The following is a 15,938-nucleotide window of genomic DNA, read 5'->3' as shown; positions in this document are numbered from 1 at the left end:
GGGGTCTCTGCATATCTCAACTACATAAATAAGACACCCGTAACTTCACTGTCTGGACTGGTGCTGAGCTGTGACTGTCCCAATGTATACTGTGCATGCACACCCTGGTTGTGATCCAACCTCTCCATCAGTACAATGGATATGCCTCACTCTGGCTTCTTCCCCAGCTCTAATCTGACTGCTAGCTTCCAGCTGCTACTCAGAGTGGGCTGCTCCCAATATGACTCTCCATCCTATCACTCTAGTCCAGCTGACATTCCTCCTTATAATCTACAATGGGTCCAGCTTTGCTGGAGCAGGGTGGCGGGGGGGACTCTTTCTTGTCCTTCCATCTCTCCTCCTTCTGTTTCCCACTTGGCCTCATGCTTCATCTTCCTGCTGTTATTAAAGCTGTCAAGCCCTTCTTCCATTAAATAATGGTGCCACCATTGGAGGACCCTTGAATTCTGGCTACTTCCATATTCATAAAACTGAGCTATACTAGGGATATGTAGAAGCCTCATGGTCTTGAGTGACTTCGCAATTGCCAATAATAGTTACTCTGAGAACGCTATGGTTTTTGGACTTAAAAATTTCTTCTTCCAGCCACAGAGGTCTTCGTGACTAACTGCTAAATCCCTCCATTGTCCAGTGCCTGACCTCACTCTCTGGGAGGCCCACTCCACTCTGGCAGCATCTATCTCAGCAAAATACGACTTCTCCTGCTCCCTGAGAGCCTGCCTCTTTGCTCTCCAAGATGCCACTCCCTTTCTTCTGAACCTCCCAGCCCTCCCTTCTCCAGAACATCAGCCCTCATGCTTAATAAATAATTCTTACATCTTCCTCCAAAACTCTTCCTCTTTTTCCCTTGCTGCTTTCATTTACATACTGATGTCAAAAGGAGGCGGGGGTGAGGGAGGGCCGTAGCCAGGAGGGAAGAAGATACATTACCTTCCTGGCATTTTACTAATAGGGTCTTTTTTTCTCCTCCTTTCAAAATTTGAAGGGAGCTCCACAAGCTGGAACAAATTTCTTTCAAGCCTGTTTAGCCTTCCTTGTGCTTTTTCCATTATCATTTTTATAGCGGAGATTTCAGTGAGGATTCACAGTGAGTCATTTTATGAGGCAGCTCCATCTGTACCATCTGCAGGCATGACTTTCCCATCACTCTAGACATTACGTATCTCCTTATGGCAGCCCGGACAGGGGGTGGAGATTGCCAAGCCAGGTCACATGCCAGGAGTCCATCACTCATCTGAAGGGGGCGGGCAGGGTCTGCTTACAATTAGATTCAACTCCTGGTTCTGGATAATATGTCCCTCTGGCTTCAAATTCTTTCTTGCCAGCTCCCTGCTGGGCCCAGGAGGAGTTAGGGTCCTGCCTTCTTGGTTTCTCTCCCTCTCCACCTTGGATCCCCATCTCTCGCTCCTCCTTTCTCATTTCTCCACTGTCCCCAACTGTCTTCTTCTCTTTCCATCAATCATCTCTGTCTTACATAACTCTTTTTTCTCCACTACCTTTCTCTCTTTCCATCCCTCTAACTAACTCTCCCCCATGTGGCCTCATCCTTCCTCTTCCTACTGTTGGCTTTCTCTCCTTTCTGTTCCTTCTCACCATCTCTGGTCCTTTGCAAAGAAATCTTCATGTCATGCCAACAGAGAATACAGTGGTTTCTCACAATGTAACCAGAATGCCAGGATGCAGTACAAGAAAAAAAAAATGTTTTTTAAAGTTCATCTCCCCAAGGAGAGTATCTCACATTTAAAATTCATCAGGGCTTGTGTACAATGCTAATGTAGAGAAAACATATCATCCAGAGAATCATCCTAGTCCTTCTATGCCTTTAGGAGTAAGGTAGGAAAACCATTGTAAATTGAGGGTTGCACAGAGCGGTCACCACCATATGAGGAAGTTGGACTCAAAACAGTCATTTCAAAGCTAATTCATCAAAGATATAGCCCAAAATTTAATTCAGAATAAATTTCCTTAGTTTCAATCATCTCTCCCATATTCTAGTGCCTTCATCATAAAGCATCACAGCCAGAAACGAGGGGCTTAAGTAGAAACACCCCTGTCTCTCACATTTGTTTGCATTTACTTTCCATCTTACTTGTAAAAGTTATATAAATACACAAACAAAGACATCTAAATCTTCAACACTGTCAATTCAATTTACAGGAGGATGTCTAATGCTGGCAAAAAAGAAAAAGTCCATCTTTTAATAACTAGTCCAATTATCACTCCATTAAACAGATGAATCTACTCCATGATTTGCTGATACCTACCTACTATGGTAAATCTTCTAAATATCAAGGGGAAGTTGTGGTGGCTTTTATTTGTTTATTAGCCTCCCAGAGATACTTACACAGGTTGCATGAGAGATCAGACTGAAAATCAGTATCAAAATCTGTCAAATTCAAATCAATATACATTAAAATCTCTTCTTTGCCAGCTTGCCTGTTATATGTCAGTTACTTCACCTCTCAAAGTCTTGGTTTCCTCATCTGTCAACTCTGCACAATAATACCCACTCGGTAGGGTCCTTAGGAAAATCTAATGAAACACTCTGCCTCCTTTAATAAAACTCACTATTTAGTGTCTGACAGCTCTTCCTTTTCTCAATAAACTACTCTACTGGGTTCTATGGATCAGGTCTCAAATAAACAAAATCACTCAATGATGTAGATGAATGAATAACAGCATTTTAAAATTATTTGACAGCCCTTCACAAAATATATTTCATTGTCTCATCCTTGGAACTTCAGTACCATTAATAGAAACAGCTACTAACTATTTAGCTAAGTGCTAGGCCGGGTGTTGTACATGCAGTATTTCATTTTGTTTCACAACAACATTTTCAAGTAGAAACTAAAACCGCTCAAAAGCATAAAGTTGAGCAAAAATCAAAATGGCTGCACTAATGCTTCAGCAAAGCTCCATTTTTAAAGAACCTTTCTTCTCTCTTCCACAAACCTCCCCTCCTCCCTTCTCAGCCTTTTGTTTCAGGAACCCCCAGTGCCATTCTAAAGATTCTAAAGACGTGATGAAGGAGGCTGGCAGCAAGTCCACAATTCCTGTCAAAACCAGCTAGACCCTACATTTCCCTGTAAGCCCCCAGCCCCTCCCTCTGAGCAGGCTTGTGGGTTTTTTGAAGGCCTTAGCCTGCTGCAGTCTCCTTTGCCAAGTAACTCTGAAGCTATCTTCTTTGTCCCAAACTCTGCCTTCATTTTGTATTTTAGCTCCAACGCACAGAGGTTGGTTTTTCAAAAACAGTATCTTCCTCTTTTTTCACAACACTGAGGCTCCCACTTGCCTGGTATGACACAACAAATGGCACAACTGGTAATTTTCAACTCATGCTCTCATCTCTAGGCAATGGTAGAACACGGCGGAAGGGTGAAGAGTTGGGCTAACAATAAGGCTACGAGAATCATCCTATTCCTTCGCATTACATGGGAAGTACTGAACACTGGCACCACAGTTGTTTTGGCTGAAAAGTGCCTGAGGTGTTTTGTTTTTTTTTTTTATCTATGAACAATCTAGAAAATGAACAGCAGTGTCTACATTTATCTAATGCAACAGTGCTGCGTCAGCATTCTTCTGTCATGAGATCAAACATCAACTAGGACAAGATAGAAAAGCCATCTTAAACGGAGCCTGGAAAACCACCAAGGCCCTAAAGACTCCAGAAGAAATTGTGACCTGCCCTCACCAACCACCTCAAAGAATTTAGACAGAGGACCTATTCTAGGAAAAGAGTAATTGCCATAGATAATTACATTGTAATATAAATGAGGAGTGGAAACATGGAGGCATTTGCCCAAGTCTGTTAAAATTCCTCTCTGGGCCCCATTATTTCCAATGGCACAGCAAACATTTGTTTACTGAACACTCACTCTTCCTACGAATTGTACTCCTTTCTTTTGAAGTCCCAAGACTCTACCTCTCTCCTCCCCAGTTCAGGACAACATGTCTACCTCAGGGTGCATGATTACCTCTTGCATCTCAGGCCCGTGTGGCTTCCCCAACTGTAATGACACATATGCATGCAGCAGAGCCTGACTCCTAGGCTTGAGTCCCACCCAGCTCCACCTACAAGCTCTGTGCCTGTGGTGACGTCCAAGCACTTCTCCAATCCTGACTTTCCTCAACTTTCGAAAGTTAAAATAAAACTAGTATAAAAAGTTGAGGATTGAGCTCAACAGTGTCTGTAAAACCACCTTTTACATAAATGCAGAAGTATTTTTATTTACCAACACAGCTTTTCCAGAAAACAAACAGCTAAGCTGCCCTGAGAACAGTGGGGGGGCTAAAAAGATATTTGGTCTGCAGGCCACTTGGCCAAGACGAGAGCATCACATCTGCCATTATTTGCCTTGTAAGATCCTACCAAGGGAGAGGAGATGTTAGAACTTTAGACAATACGCCAGCAAGGAATAGAATGTACACATTAATTCATGACTGAGAAAGAACTGTAATTCATGGCAGGAAAAAAAAACTGTACTTTTCTATTCATTAACGTTTTTATACATTTGTATGTATACATTAACATCACACTGTCATTTACAGAGTTAAACTTGCAATTTACTCCAAGGCCTAGAAAAAGAAACAGAATCCCAAACTCTAGTGGAGTTTCATTCTCTTTGCCTGAAGATGGTTCATGTCCATCGACAAACTCTGGTGTCACTGATCTCAAGTGTTTGTTGATTCACCTGCTAGCTCTTGGGGTGGGAAGAAGAAGATAAAACACTTTTCAGTAACCCTTGTCTCTTCTCTCCTGGGAACCTCTAAAGGATTTGGGGTTCTACGAATGCCTTCTTGGGTCCCTTGTGGTGTATTATCATGTTGTCATCACCCATTCAGGATTCAACACTGGTGGGAACCTAATGGAGGAAACCAGCACACAGACAGTCATCAGAAAGCGCAGCTCTTCCTGTTCTTTCTGTTGGATCCAGGTGGAAAGAATTTGCTCTCCAAATCATTTCTCATCAATAGGAAAAGGATGGAAACTGGGAAAAGGATGAAGAAAAGAAGTGTGCTGATAACCAACTGGATGGAAAACTATTTTTAGATAGTATCTTCTCGTTGTAGAAGATCAGCACCCTGGAATTCCAGAATCTGATCTGCAACTCCCTGTGTGTCCTTGACAAAAGTCCCTGAATGCTTCTGATTTCAGTGGCCTCATCTGAATTACAGGAGTCAACAAAATGGTTTCTTTCTAAGTCCAAGACTCTAATAATTTTGGGGTCATTAGGCAAAAAAAAAAAAAAAAACTAAAACATTTTGATTATTGATGAGAGCTGTCTTGGTATTTACCCCCCAGGAAAAAAAAAAAAAAAGAAGAAGAAGAAGAAGAATCCTCCTTAAAAAAAAAAAAAGATTGAAAAAAACTGTCAGCTTTGAAGAGTAATGCTGATTTGCTTCATCCTACATAGTCCATGACGGACTTCAGAATCAGGACACTGAGTGTAATCCTAACCTTGCAATCAAACACACATTTAAAGCACCCGACACATGGGCAAATCCAAGCAAATGTTATTTCCCCTTACACGGTCTTTCCCAGAATCTTCAGTGTATCCCTGAAACTGAAAATGTTAAGCCTGCCTAAATATCTGCTTCCAGAAACACATCTCACCCATGTAGTGCCAGCAATAACAAAAGAAATCCCAATTTTAATGCAGATGTTGCAGACAGTCAATGCTGCCTTGCCATTGGCACAGCAACTGTGATCTGATACTTAGGGCATCATTTTTCCTTTGCAAAAGATGAGCACTGAGATCTTTGCTAAGCTAAATTGATTGTCTCTAGGATGGCATGCATGATTAAAAGAAAAACAACTTAAGTAAAGGGAGTTTCTTTTTGTCTTGGGGTAGTCTTAAAGCATTTATGTTCAAACTTAATTTCCCTAGTAGGAAGGGTAGTAGTTGAAATGTGAAAAGACTACTAAAAATGGGGGCCACTTTTTTGAAGCCCAAGTATATTAAAAACTGAGTCTTTTTTGCCCCCACTTTAAGAGAGAAGAACTCACAGAGTAGAAATCAGTGATCTTCTGATCACTTCCACATTGCAATAATGAGATAATTCAGTATCAGAATCCGTACAGCAAAAATTTCAGACCAACAAGGTCACTAGGATAACAAATTACAAAGCACAAAAAGCCAGAATCCAACAGGTTTCTCTCATCCCTAAGATTCAGAAGCAATGATTCATGATGCTGATGAAACCAGTATCTAAATAATATAATTTTAATAAGAAATGCAAAAGACCAATAGAAAAGAAAGCAGCCTCCCAGTACACCGACTTGTAGTCCTGGCCAGACAAAACCACTTATAGCAATAATGAAGAGGCCCATGCTGTGCTCTCAAGGCTGATAAAGTGGTCCAATCTCAGCTGCTGAAATCTAAGCCTCCTTCTGTTGGCATAGACCAGAATAGAAGAGGAACTTTCGGTCACCTTCTTTGCAGCCCAGGCTGACTTTCCACAGGTCCATTTGGTTTCAAGAGGCTACACACAGGCACCAGGGGACAACAGAACTGGTTCTGCTCAATAGTCCGTGAAGGTCACAGGAGCACAAACTGCTCAGGGGGACGCGCAGAAGACAATGGACCAAAGAAGACAAGGGAGTCTATCACTTAGGTAGCACCCCCTGCTTTTTTCAACATCATCTATGTTTACTACAGAACATAGAAATAGAAAATAGAAAAATGTTTTAAAAAGCAAAGCCACTCCTAGTCTTACCATCCAGAGAAAAGCATCTTTGCATGCTTATATATATACCCTTTTAGAACTCATTCCCAAGTGTGTATGTATACATGCATTTTATAAAAAACAGAATCACAGCATAAATATGCTGTCCTGCAATTCATTTTTTGAACTCAGTAATACATAATATTCCACGGTACTTTTTAAAACGTCAGATCTCCTATTTTGGCACACTTAGTATTTCCAACTTTTCTCAGTTACAATGGATAGACACATACATTTGCATGGCATTAATTCTGGAAGGGTATATACAAAAAAAAAACCCACTATGATAAAGATCTTTGAACATCCATCTATTCAATGAATATCCTTTTTCTGACATTTTTCTTTAAATTATTCCAAGAGGTAGAATTAGAGATGCCAAGTCTATGCACGTTTTGAAAGCTACTGAGACTTATCCCCAAACTGTAATGCATTCTTCTTTAAGGGAGATCCTGTGCTAGCATGGGGGCACGCAGGATGCCCATGATTGGATGTTAAGCAGCATGCAAATCCCAACTGCCATGAAGCCAATGGAAAACAAATTGGAACACTTTCTAAAGCATTAAGGTGATTATTGCTTAGTACCCAGAGATCTTTCAGCAATTTCGTATAAAATATTCCTTCATGTCAGACCCATAACCACCTTTTCAAAATTGTGCCGTAGAGAATCGTCGATATGTGTTTGGTGTGCAGGGCATAAATCTCTCAGCTCCATGCTGCAACCTGCAGAGCCTCCCTCCCACAGGAGAGGCGCTGCTCCAAAGCCAGCCAGGGCAGCTGAAAAGCATATGTTCTGGTCCTCCCCTCTCACCTCTTCCCCTGCACCCTCCCCCAGCTTCCTTCCACCTTTGGGCCTACATATTTCTCTTTGACAAATGCTTTCAGAAAAAAAAAAAAAATACTTTACAAGATGCTTACCTGTGCAAATCTGTGCTTCAAAACCATACCCATAATCAAACTTAAACACACAAAGACTGCACTTACTGGATGCCTAATGGGAACGTCAGAATGACCAAGGCTGTGGGAATTTGGTGAGTGCTGACTAGAGCCCAGCACCTTTCTTGCCTGAGTCATCTGAGCAGAGGAGGGGAATGCAGTTGCTTTGCCCTTCAATTAATGAGCTGTATGAACAAAGACAGGGTAGCAGGTGGATCAGACAAGGGTCATTTCCCTAAGAAGTCAGCATAGAAGTTGACATGTGCAAGTAGCCTCTCAGTCCTCGGGTGTTCCATCATCACATTTGACACCTCTGTACTAGGAAAAGAATAATCTAAGTACAAACAGCTTCCCAAGCCCTGAGCTAAGGAGTCTAGCTCCTCCAAAAGCTGCCAAGAGTCCCCATTCATGTTTCCCAGAGTTCTCTGCAGCCTGACAGGCTTGGCTACCCTCACTTACATCACCACACACAGTCTTGCCTGCTCCTGGCTCATCTGCATGCAGCACTCACTGACAAGGCAGCACATGAAACAGATCTGCTGTTATTTCCATTGTGATTGTGTGGCCGATGCCAAGTGACCCACAAACACCTGAAATGCATCCTGAGATCTGACATAGGAGGGCTATTTAAAGTCCATGTCTGTCCAGGACCTGGAGTATTTGAAGAAGGTCCCTAAATGCTGTGTGCTGTGGTCACTGCTTGTGGTCATTCTGAATTTATTATAGCTCTCAGATCTCAGAAGTGGTTGTCAGGAGAGGAGTTGCTGGTAAGGAATAAGCAAGGATCATAGCTGTGTTGTGGCAGCTGTACTAAGCTAGCCATTTTGTGGCAGTTGGAAAGGAAAGCAGGTCTAGGGACTTTGGAGGCTGCTTAAAGAAATACTCTATATCCCTGCCAAGTGGGCATCTTTCTCCAACCAGTCTCTCCAAAAGAGGAGAATGCTCCCAGCTGAGCAGCTCCAGAGCGATGAGAAGTTTATCACACTCGGATCAGTCTCAGGAGTCCATAAGCACCATTTCCTGAGAGTCCTGAACCCACAGATGAGTAGCTAGTATTTGCTACCAGCAGTGAAACAGCAATAATCACAACATCCACAGTGACAGCACCGGTAATACAGAGCACTACACATCATACATACGTCTTTGTAAATACAACTGCACCCAAAGTTATGTCATCTTCCCAATGCCATCATGAAGCCAGCACTGTCATTCCATCTTTTACAGGTGATTATCCTAAGGCTCAGAGATGATACAGTGACTGCCCAGGTCACACAGCTGGTAAGCGGCAGAGCTGGGTTTGAATCCAGATCTGACTCTGAAGCACCTGCTTTTAACCTCTAGCAGGCATACACTTGCCTGCTCATTTAGACTAAACTCCATGGTACCAGTGGTGCATACTAATAAATGAAGACCAGGACAGTCACTGTTAACAATTCTTGTTACTTCAAGTTAACCATCTTGTCTGTTGATAGTTCACCTAGGCCGTATCCCCAGTGGTTTACTGGACCCTGTCATTTGAATGCTCCCCCAAATCTACACGACCACCCAGTCTGGCCCAAACAAAATCATTCTCCTTCAGAGCACCTGGGTGGCTCAGTGGTTGAGCATCTGCCTTCGGCTCAGGGCATGATCCCAGGGTCTGGGATCAAGTCCCACATTGGGCTCCCTACGGGGAGCCTGCTTCTCCCTCTGCCTGTGTCTCTGCCTCTCTCTGTGGGTCTCTCATGAATAAATAAATAAAATATTTTTTAAAAATCATTCTCCTTCATCCAGACCCTTTCTTTCTTTGGCTTTGACCACAGAATCACTGTTATCCACATCAACCAGGTGTGAAACTATAAAATCATTTTAACAAACCCTTCTTCCCCACCTCCATGCAGTCAAATAAATTTTATTTTTTCTCCTTTAAATGGTTCTTCAAGGATGGTGGTCATTACTTCCTTATTCATAGCCTCAGACCTATGCTCCTTGCCTCCAGATTCTAGTCCTCTAATCTATCCTGAATACCACCTCCAGAATCAGCTTTCTTCAGCAGCATTTGTGCCATGTTATTACCTTCCCATAGACCCATAATCTCAAGACTAAATTCTTTTGCCTGGATATCAAGACCCCCTCTATACCTGGCCCCATCCAACCATTCACTATCCTTCAGTCACCCTTTGCCACGCTTTTACCCATGCTCATGGCAGTGGGCATTCTCTCTCCTGTGCTTTCACTCACACCAACCCCTGCTCAACAGCAAGACCCACCCTGCCAATCTATACCAGCCCAATCCACACCATTGTTCAAGCACTAGGGTGGATCTTATTTCCTCCATGAAACCTTTTATTTTTCCCACCCTCATTCCCCCAACTTTTCTCTGATAGGGACCCTGGTATACTCAGCACAATACACCACTGTCATATTTTCTCACAACCTTCACTAACTGCTTCCTAATTCTTGACCTTTTCTTCCCAGATGGATAGTTCTTGACAAGCAGAACTACATCCTTAATTTCTCAGAACTTACTAATGAAGTGATCAGTAACTTTGTTTTCTTGTTTTTCATATTATTCCATTTCTTTTTTTTTTAAGATTTTATTTATTTATTCATGAGAGGCATGGTGTGGGGGAGAGAGAAAGAGAGAGAGAGAGAGAGAGAGAGAGAGGCAAAGACACAGGCAGAGGGAGAAGCAGGCTCCATGCAGGGAGCCCGATGTGGGACTCAATCCCAGGTCTCCAGGATCAGGCCCTGGGCCAAAGGCAGGAGCCAAACCACTGAGCAACCCAGGGATCCCCACATTATTCCATTTCACACAGAATCCCACACACAGAGCTCAGTCAAAACAATCATTTCTAAATTAACTATGATAAAGTCAAGACAATTTTCCTGAATCATGAAGCTTGGCTTGACTTGGTGTGGAACAGATCTTGGCCTCTGGTTAACCATGAATTTAAGTGAATCAGTTAAAGGACAGAGCCACTGAAAAAGCCAATCCAAGGTAATCTGGGCCGGTGTCATCAGAAGCATGGTGCCCAGATTACCTTAAAACAGTCTGCACCAACCAAGTCACAACCTGAGTGGTGTGTGCAACTCTGAATACCCTGTTCAAATTCTGTGTACCACATGATCAAGCTACTGATCATCCACTACAGTGGGATAAAACCAAGGAGGTATATGGAAATGCAATGGAATATCACTGAAGGAATCCGTATGTTCAAAGGACAATCTAATAGAATGGATATTCTAACAAGGACAATTATTTGTTCCATGCTCCTCCATGGAGCAGAACCACCAGGTAGAATTTTTAGGTAAGGGAAGCAAATGATCCCAGTTGTACAAGTATTAAGTATATATACAAAAAGTTCTTTCCCAGTCATTGAAAGTGCTAGAGCATACATTAAATTTCTATGTCCAGAATGCTTTTAAAAGGATTTATACTTTGAGGAGAAGCTACTATAAGGTGGTCCAGTGAAGGTTCTAGTATTTCCTTTCTACTTCATTTTCTGAAATTGAGGAGGTCCGAGATTTCTTGTGTCCCCTATGGATAGGAGAGTCAGCTAATTCTAACATTCACAAGCCACACTTCTTCTTTTCTGAACCAGCCACAGTGAGCTAGAACAACAGAAAATTCAAATGCCTATAGGCAGGTTACTAATTGTTTCCCTCAGATTGAGAGTAAAATAACAAAAGAGAGAGTCCAGTATAGAACCAGAAGTCCATACACTGCTCAAAGGTATTCAAACTCCAGTTATTTTAAAATACTGTGCCAGATACAATGGAACCACCAGTTTACAATCCCTGAAATAATCACACTACAGAAAAAGATATGGAAGGATTTTGATTTATGTCATTTTTGCTATGGCCACAGAGTGTAGTGATTATTAGCATGGACAATGAGTTAGAATGGCTGGGTTTAAATAACAACTCAGTCATTTCTAGGTATTTCACTTCTCTGAGCCTTAATTTCCTTATCTTTTAAACAAGGATAAGAATACTTACCTAACTGGTTGCTTTGAGAAAAAAATGAACTAATGTTCATTATATACTTAGAGTACTACCTAGCACTTAGTGAGTGCCCAAAAATGAAGCTGTAATTAGAGGACATTCTAAATGTGCCCTTTGTAGAAATCTCCAAGTGGTACAGCTTACCTGAGAGCACCATTTCCTAAACCACAGTCCTTGAAAGACTTAAGAAATGTTCTTAACAAAGAGGGTCCCACGACTAATGAATTTTGAGAAATGGTAGTACTGAAATCCTCTGAAAATTTACAATATACATTAGCTTACTAACTTTACCAACAATATATTAATTTGGTTTAACTTGATGACCATAAACTTTATTTCTTTGACACACGCATCTAATATCCAAAGATCCAGTCTTTTTATGAACACATCTTAGAAATGCCTTATTGTGGGCAGCCCCGGTGGACCAGCGGTTTAGCGCCACCTTCAGCCCGGGGTGTGATCCTGGAGACCTGGGATGGAGTCCCAGGTAGGGCGCCCTGCATGGAGCCTGCTTCTCCCATTGCCTGTGTCTCTGCCTCTCTCTTTCTCTCTGTGTCTGTCGTGAATCAACAAATAAATAAATCTTAAAAAAAAAAGAAATGCCTTATTGTAAGTTTCCAATTTTCATCCTTAAAATACTTATTCTTTCACCATTTACACCCATTTCTATTTCTGAAAATGTTTTGAACCAAATTCTAATGGAGTCAAAGAAACTCATTTCTCTAGAAACCTCAACTTTCCCAATCTTCTTTCTTCACCAAACTTCTTCCCTTCCCCAAACCCACTCTAAACCTTCAAAGCCACCATTGGTATCCATTTCTTTTTTTCCCCAGTCCTATTGAGAACCAACAGACATGTAATACTGTGTTAAGGTGTTGATCTGATACACTTTATACTATAGAAGGATTACCACCACTGCATTAGTTAACACTTCCATCCTGTCACATAATCACCATCACTTGTGATTAGAAAACTGAAGATCTCTTGGCAATTTTCAAATATATAATACAGGATTGTTAACTATAACCACCATGTTGTACATTATATCCCCAGAACTTACTCATCTTATAACTGGAAGCTTGTACCCTCTTGATCATCTTCCTCCTACTTTTCCCACCACACCTCCCATAGCCTCTGGCAACCACCATTCTACTGTTTATGAGTTCAGCTTTTTTAATATTCTACATACAGGTGAGATCAAGTGGTATTTGTCTATCTCTGACTTATTTCACTTAGCATAATGCCTTCAAGGGCCATGTTGTTGCGAAGTGTAGCATTTCATTTTTCTTATGACTGAATAATATTCCACTGTTTATATATATGCCACCTTTTCTTTATCTATTCATCCACCCATAGATACTTAGGTATCTTGGCTATTGTGAATAATACTGCAAAGGATATGGAAATGCAAAACCTCTTCAAGATCCTGTTTTTATTTCCCTTGGATATATACATAGAAGTGAGATTGCTGGATCATATGGGAGGAATCTCCCTACTGTTTTCTATAATGGCTGCAGCAAAATCACATTCCCACCAACAGTATACAAGGATTCCCTATCGTATACAAGGGTTCCCTATCTATCAAAATCCTACCAATGCTTTTTCTGTCTCCTTGTTGAGGATAGCCATTCTAATAGGTGTGAGCTGATACCTCATGGAAGTTTTGATTTGTACCTGATGATTAGTGATGTTGAATATCTTTTCATGTACTTGTTGGCCATTTCTGGTCTTCTTTTGATATCCATCTATTATTCATCCTGGCTCAATAGTGTTATAGTCTATACATTCTCTGTCTAAATGATCACTTCTTTTGCACTACTGAATATCTAGGGAATAGTTCTCCCCTTTTCTAAATTCCCAGGCCATTTTCATACCTCTCTAGGGCCTAATTACTCCAACTACTGTCCTACAAGTTATAAAAGACACAGAGATAGTATAATACACATGGGCCTTGGCCTAATGGAGTTTACTTTAGACTGGAAGATTCAGAGCTAATCTCATGTGATAATCAGAGAGGTTCAAAATTCACAACCCACCTCTATAACAAGTGATCTAAGAGACCTCCCTTCATCTTGAGATGGACTTTCTACACTTCATTTTCAATGGGAAGATTTGAGAAAAGATTAATAGCATAAATAAGACAACAATGACCTCTCTCAGGTGTGATTAAAGAGCACATCAGACCTCCAAGCATCAATGATATGGTTAAACCTGTTTTGTCCGTGGCCTACTAAGAAACGTGAAAGGTCTTGCATTCCTGTAGGTCTCTATAAATAACAGCTTCCTCACATTTACCCAAAACTTGCTTTGCATCCAGAGGCTTAGGAGAAAACAGTTTGATGACGTGGTCTGGAAATCAACTGCGGAATTAACTGGACATGTTTAGTTTGGAGCAGTTTGAATAGAGTTTGGGGTGGTCCAAATTGAGTTTGGGGCATTTCCTGTCACAGTCAGCCTTTGAGACTTCTGGGGTTATGTGTGTGACTTTGGGGGTCAGGGGGGATCTATACAGATTTATACATCTGTATAAAGTTCATACATGAGTTAGAGAGCAGATCTGGCCCCTGAAAGTAAGCACGCTCAAGAACGACTGCCCTTCGGTGTGTGAAGATACAATGAAGGGTCTTGTAGCCCCCATCCCTGGGAAGACTATGCAGAGTGGAGACAAGCCCAGAATGAGAACACTCAGGACTCAGCCACTTCATGTGGAACAATTATTCAATGAACATTTTAAAAGGTGCTATGCAGCTTATGAAGCAGTATCACATGCACTATTTAACTGTCCCAAGTTTCCTGTGAGTTGGGATCCCTGTCTCCATTCTACAGATAGCAAAACTGCAGCTCAGAGGCAGAGGTAAAACAGTTTTCCCAAGATCCTACAGCTCATAAATGGCAGAACTGGGACCTAAAAACACATCCTCCTGGATCCAAATCCCATGCTCTTTTCTTCCTAACACTTAATACTTCTGCTTGCATAGCTGGTAGGAATGAAGGCCAGTCAAAAATTAAAAGTGAAAAAAAAACAGCAAAGGCTTTCCAGGCCCGCTAAACCACTGCAGCAAGTGACATTCCGGTATCAGCAACCAGACATGCTGTTCTCCAGGTCTGCCCTGTTGTGTGTGACATCCCTCATCCCCGAGGAATAAAACCACCACTACATATTCACATCAGAGCAGCACATCCAAACAGTGGAATATGATTCAGCACTAAAAAGATATGAGCTATTGGGCCAGGAAAAGACACACAGGCATCTGAGATGCATGTTACTAAGTGGAAGAAGCCCATGTGAAATGGCTGCATACAGTATGATTCCAACTACGTGACATTCTAAAACAAGGCAAAACTATGGAAGCAATGAAAAGACCAGTGGTTGCCAGGGGTTGGGGCAAGGAGAGATAAATAGAGCACAGAGGATTTTCAGGGCAGTGAAACTATTCCTTATGATACTATAAAGGTGGATACATAACATCATCTGTTTGTTAAAAAACCTAGGATGAACCACACCAAGAAAGCAGCCTATGTAAACCACTGCAAGTGATAATAGTGTGTCAGGGTAGGCTCATCAATTGGAACAAATCTATCACTCTTGTGGGGGTTGCTGACAGTGGAGGAGGTGTGCATGGGCACAGGCAGGAGACATAAGGAAAATCCCTGTACCTTCCAATTTTGTTTTATCTAAAAATTAAAGTCTTTTTTTAAAAAAATAGGTTCATATACCCACGTTGTTCCAAACATAAAGTTTTCCATGACTGACTTAATACGTCAGTTTTTAAATTCGAGTTAATTAAAAATAACATCTCAAATTCAAAACAAGTCATATGGGAGTCATCAAGAACCTCTCTATCTCTCTCCTTTTTTTTTTTTTGTTTTTTTGTTTGTTTGTTTGTTTGTTTTGTAATTAGAAATGTCCTGCAGTCCCATCTTCTCAGGAGCAAGAGCCCATTTGGAGAATCTGTTCCCTAGATTTGGAAAGTATTTCCCGAGTCCAGAGGTTGCATGTGAACATCCTAGCAAAAGTGAGCTGCTGCTGTTAGAACATCACCCAAGTATGGAACCATTCAGAGGTCCATGCTCCCCCTTCACAGCATCACCCCACATCCAAAGATTAGCAGGAGAATCTGCAGAACTGTCTTATGGAAGTGGAAGCACATTGCCAGTTGCATGAGTCATCCTGGTCCAGCAAGCATCTGCTTCTCCCACCAGAATATGGATTCTTCTTCTCCTCCCTCCCCATCCACTCCTGGAAAACACCTCCTAATGACTGTGGATAGTGCCCAAGAGAGGAGGAGGAG

Source organism: Canis aureus, chromosome 1 (genome assembly GCF_053574225.1).
Source record: "Canis aureus isolate CA01 chromosome 1, VMU_Caureus_v.1.0, whole genome shotgun sequence".
NCBI classification, from domain to species: domain Eukaryota; kingdom Metazoa; phylum Chordata; class Mammalia; order Carnivora; family Canidae; genus Canis; species Canis aureus.
The sequence above is the reverse complement of the archived record's forward strand: the minus strand, read 5'-3'. Positions refer to the sequence as shown.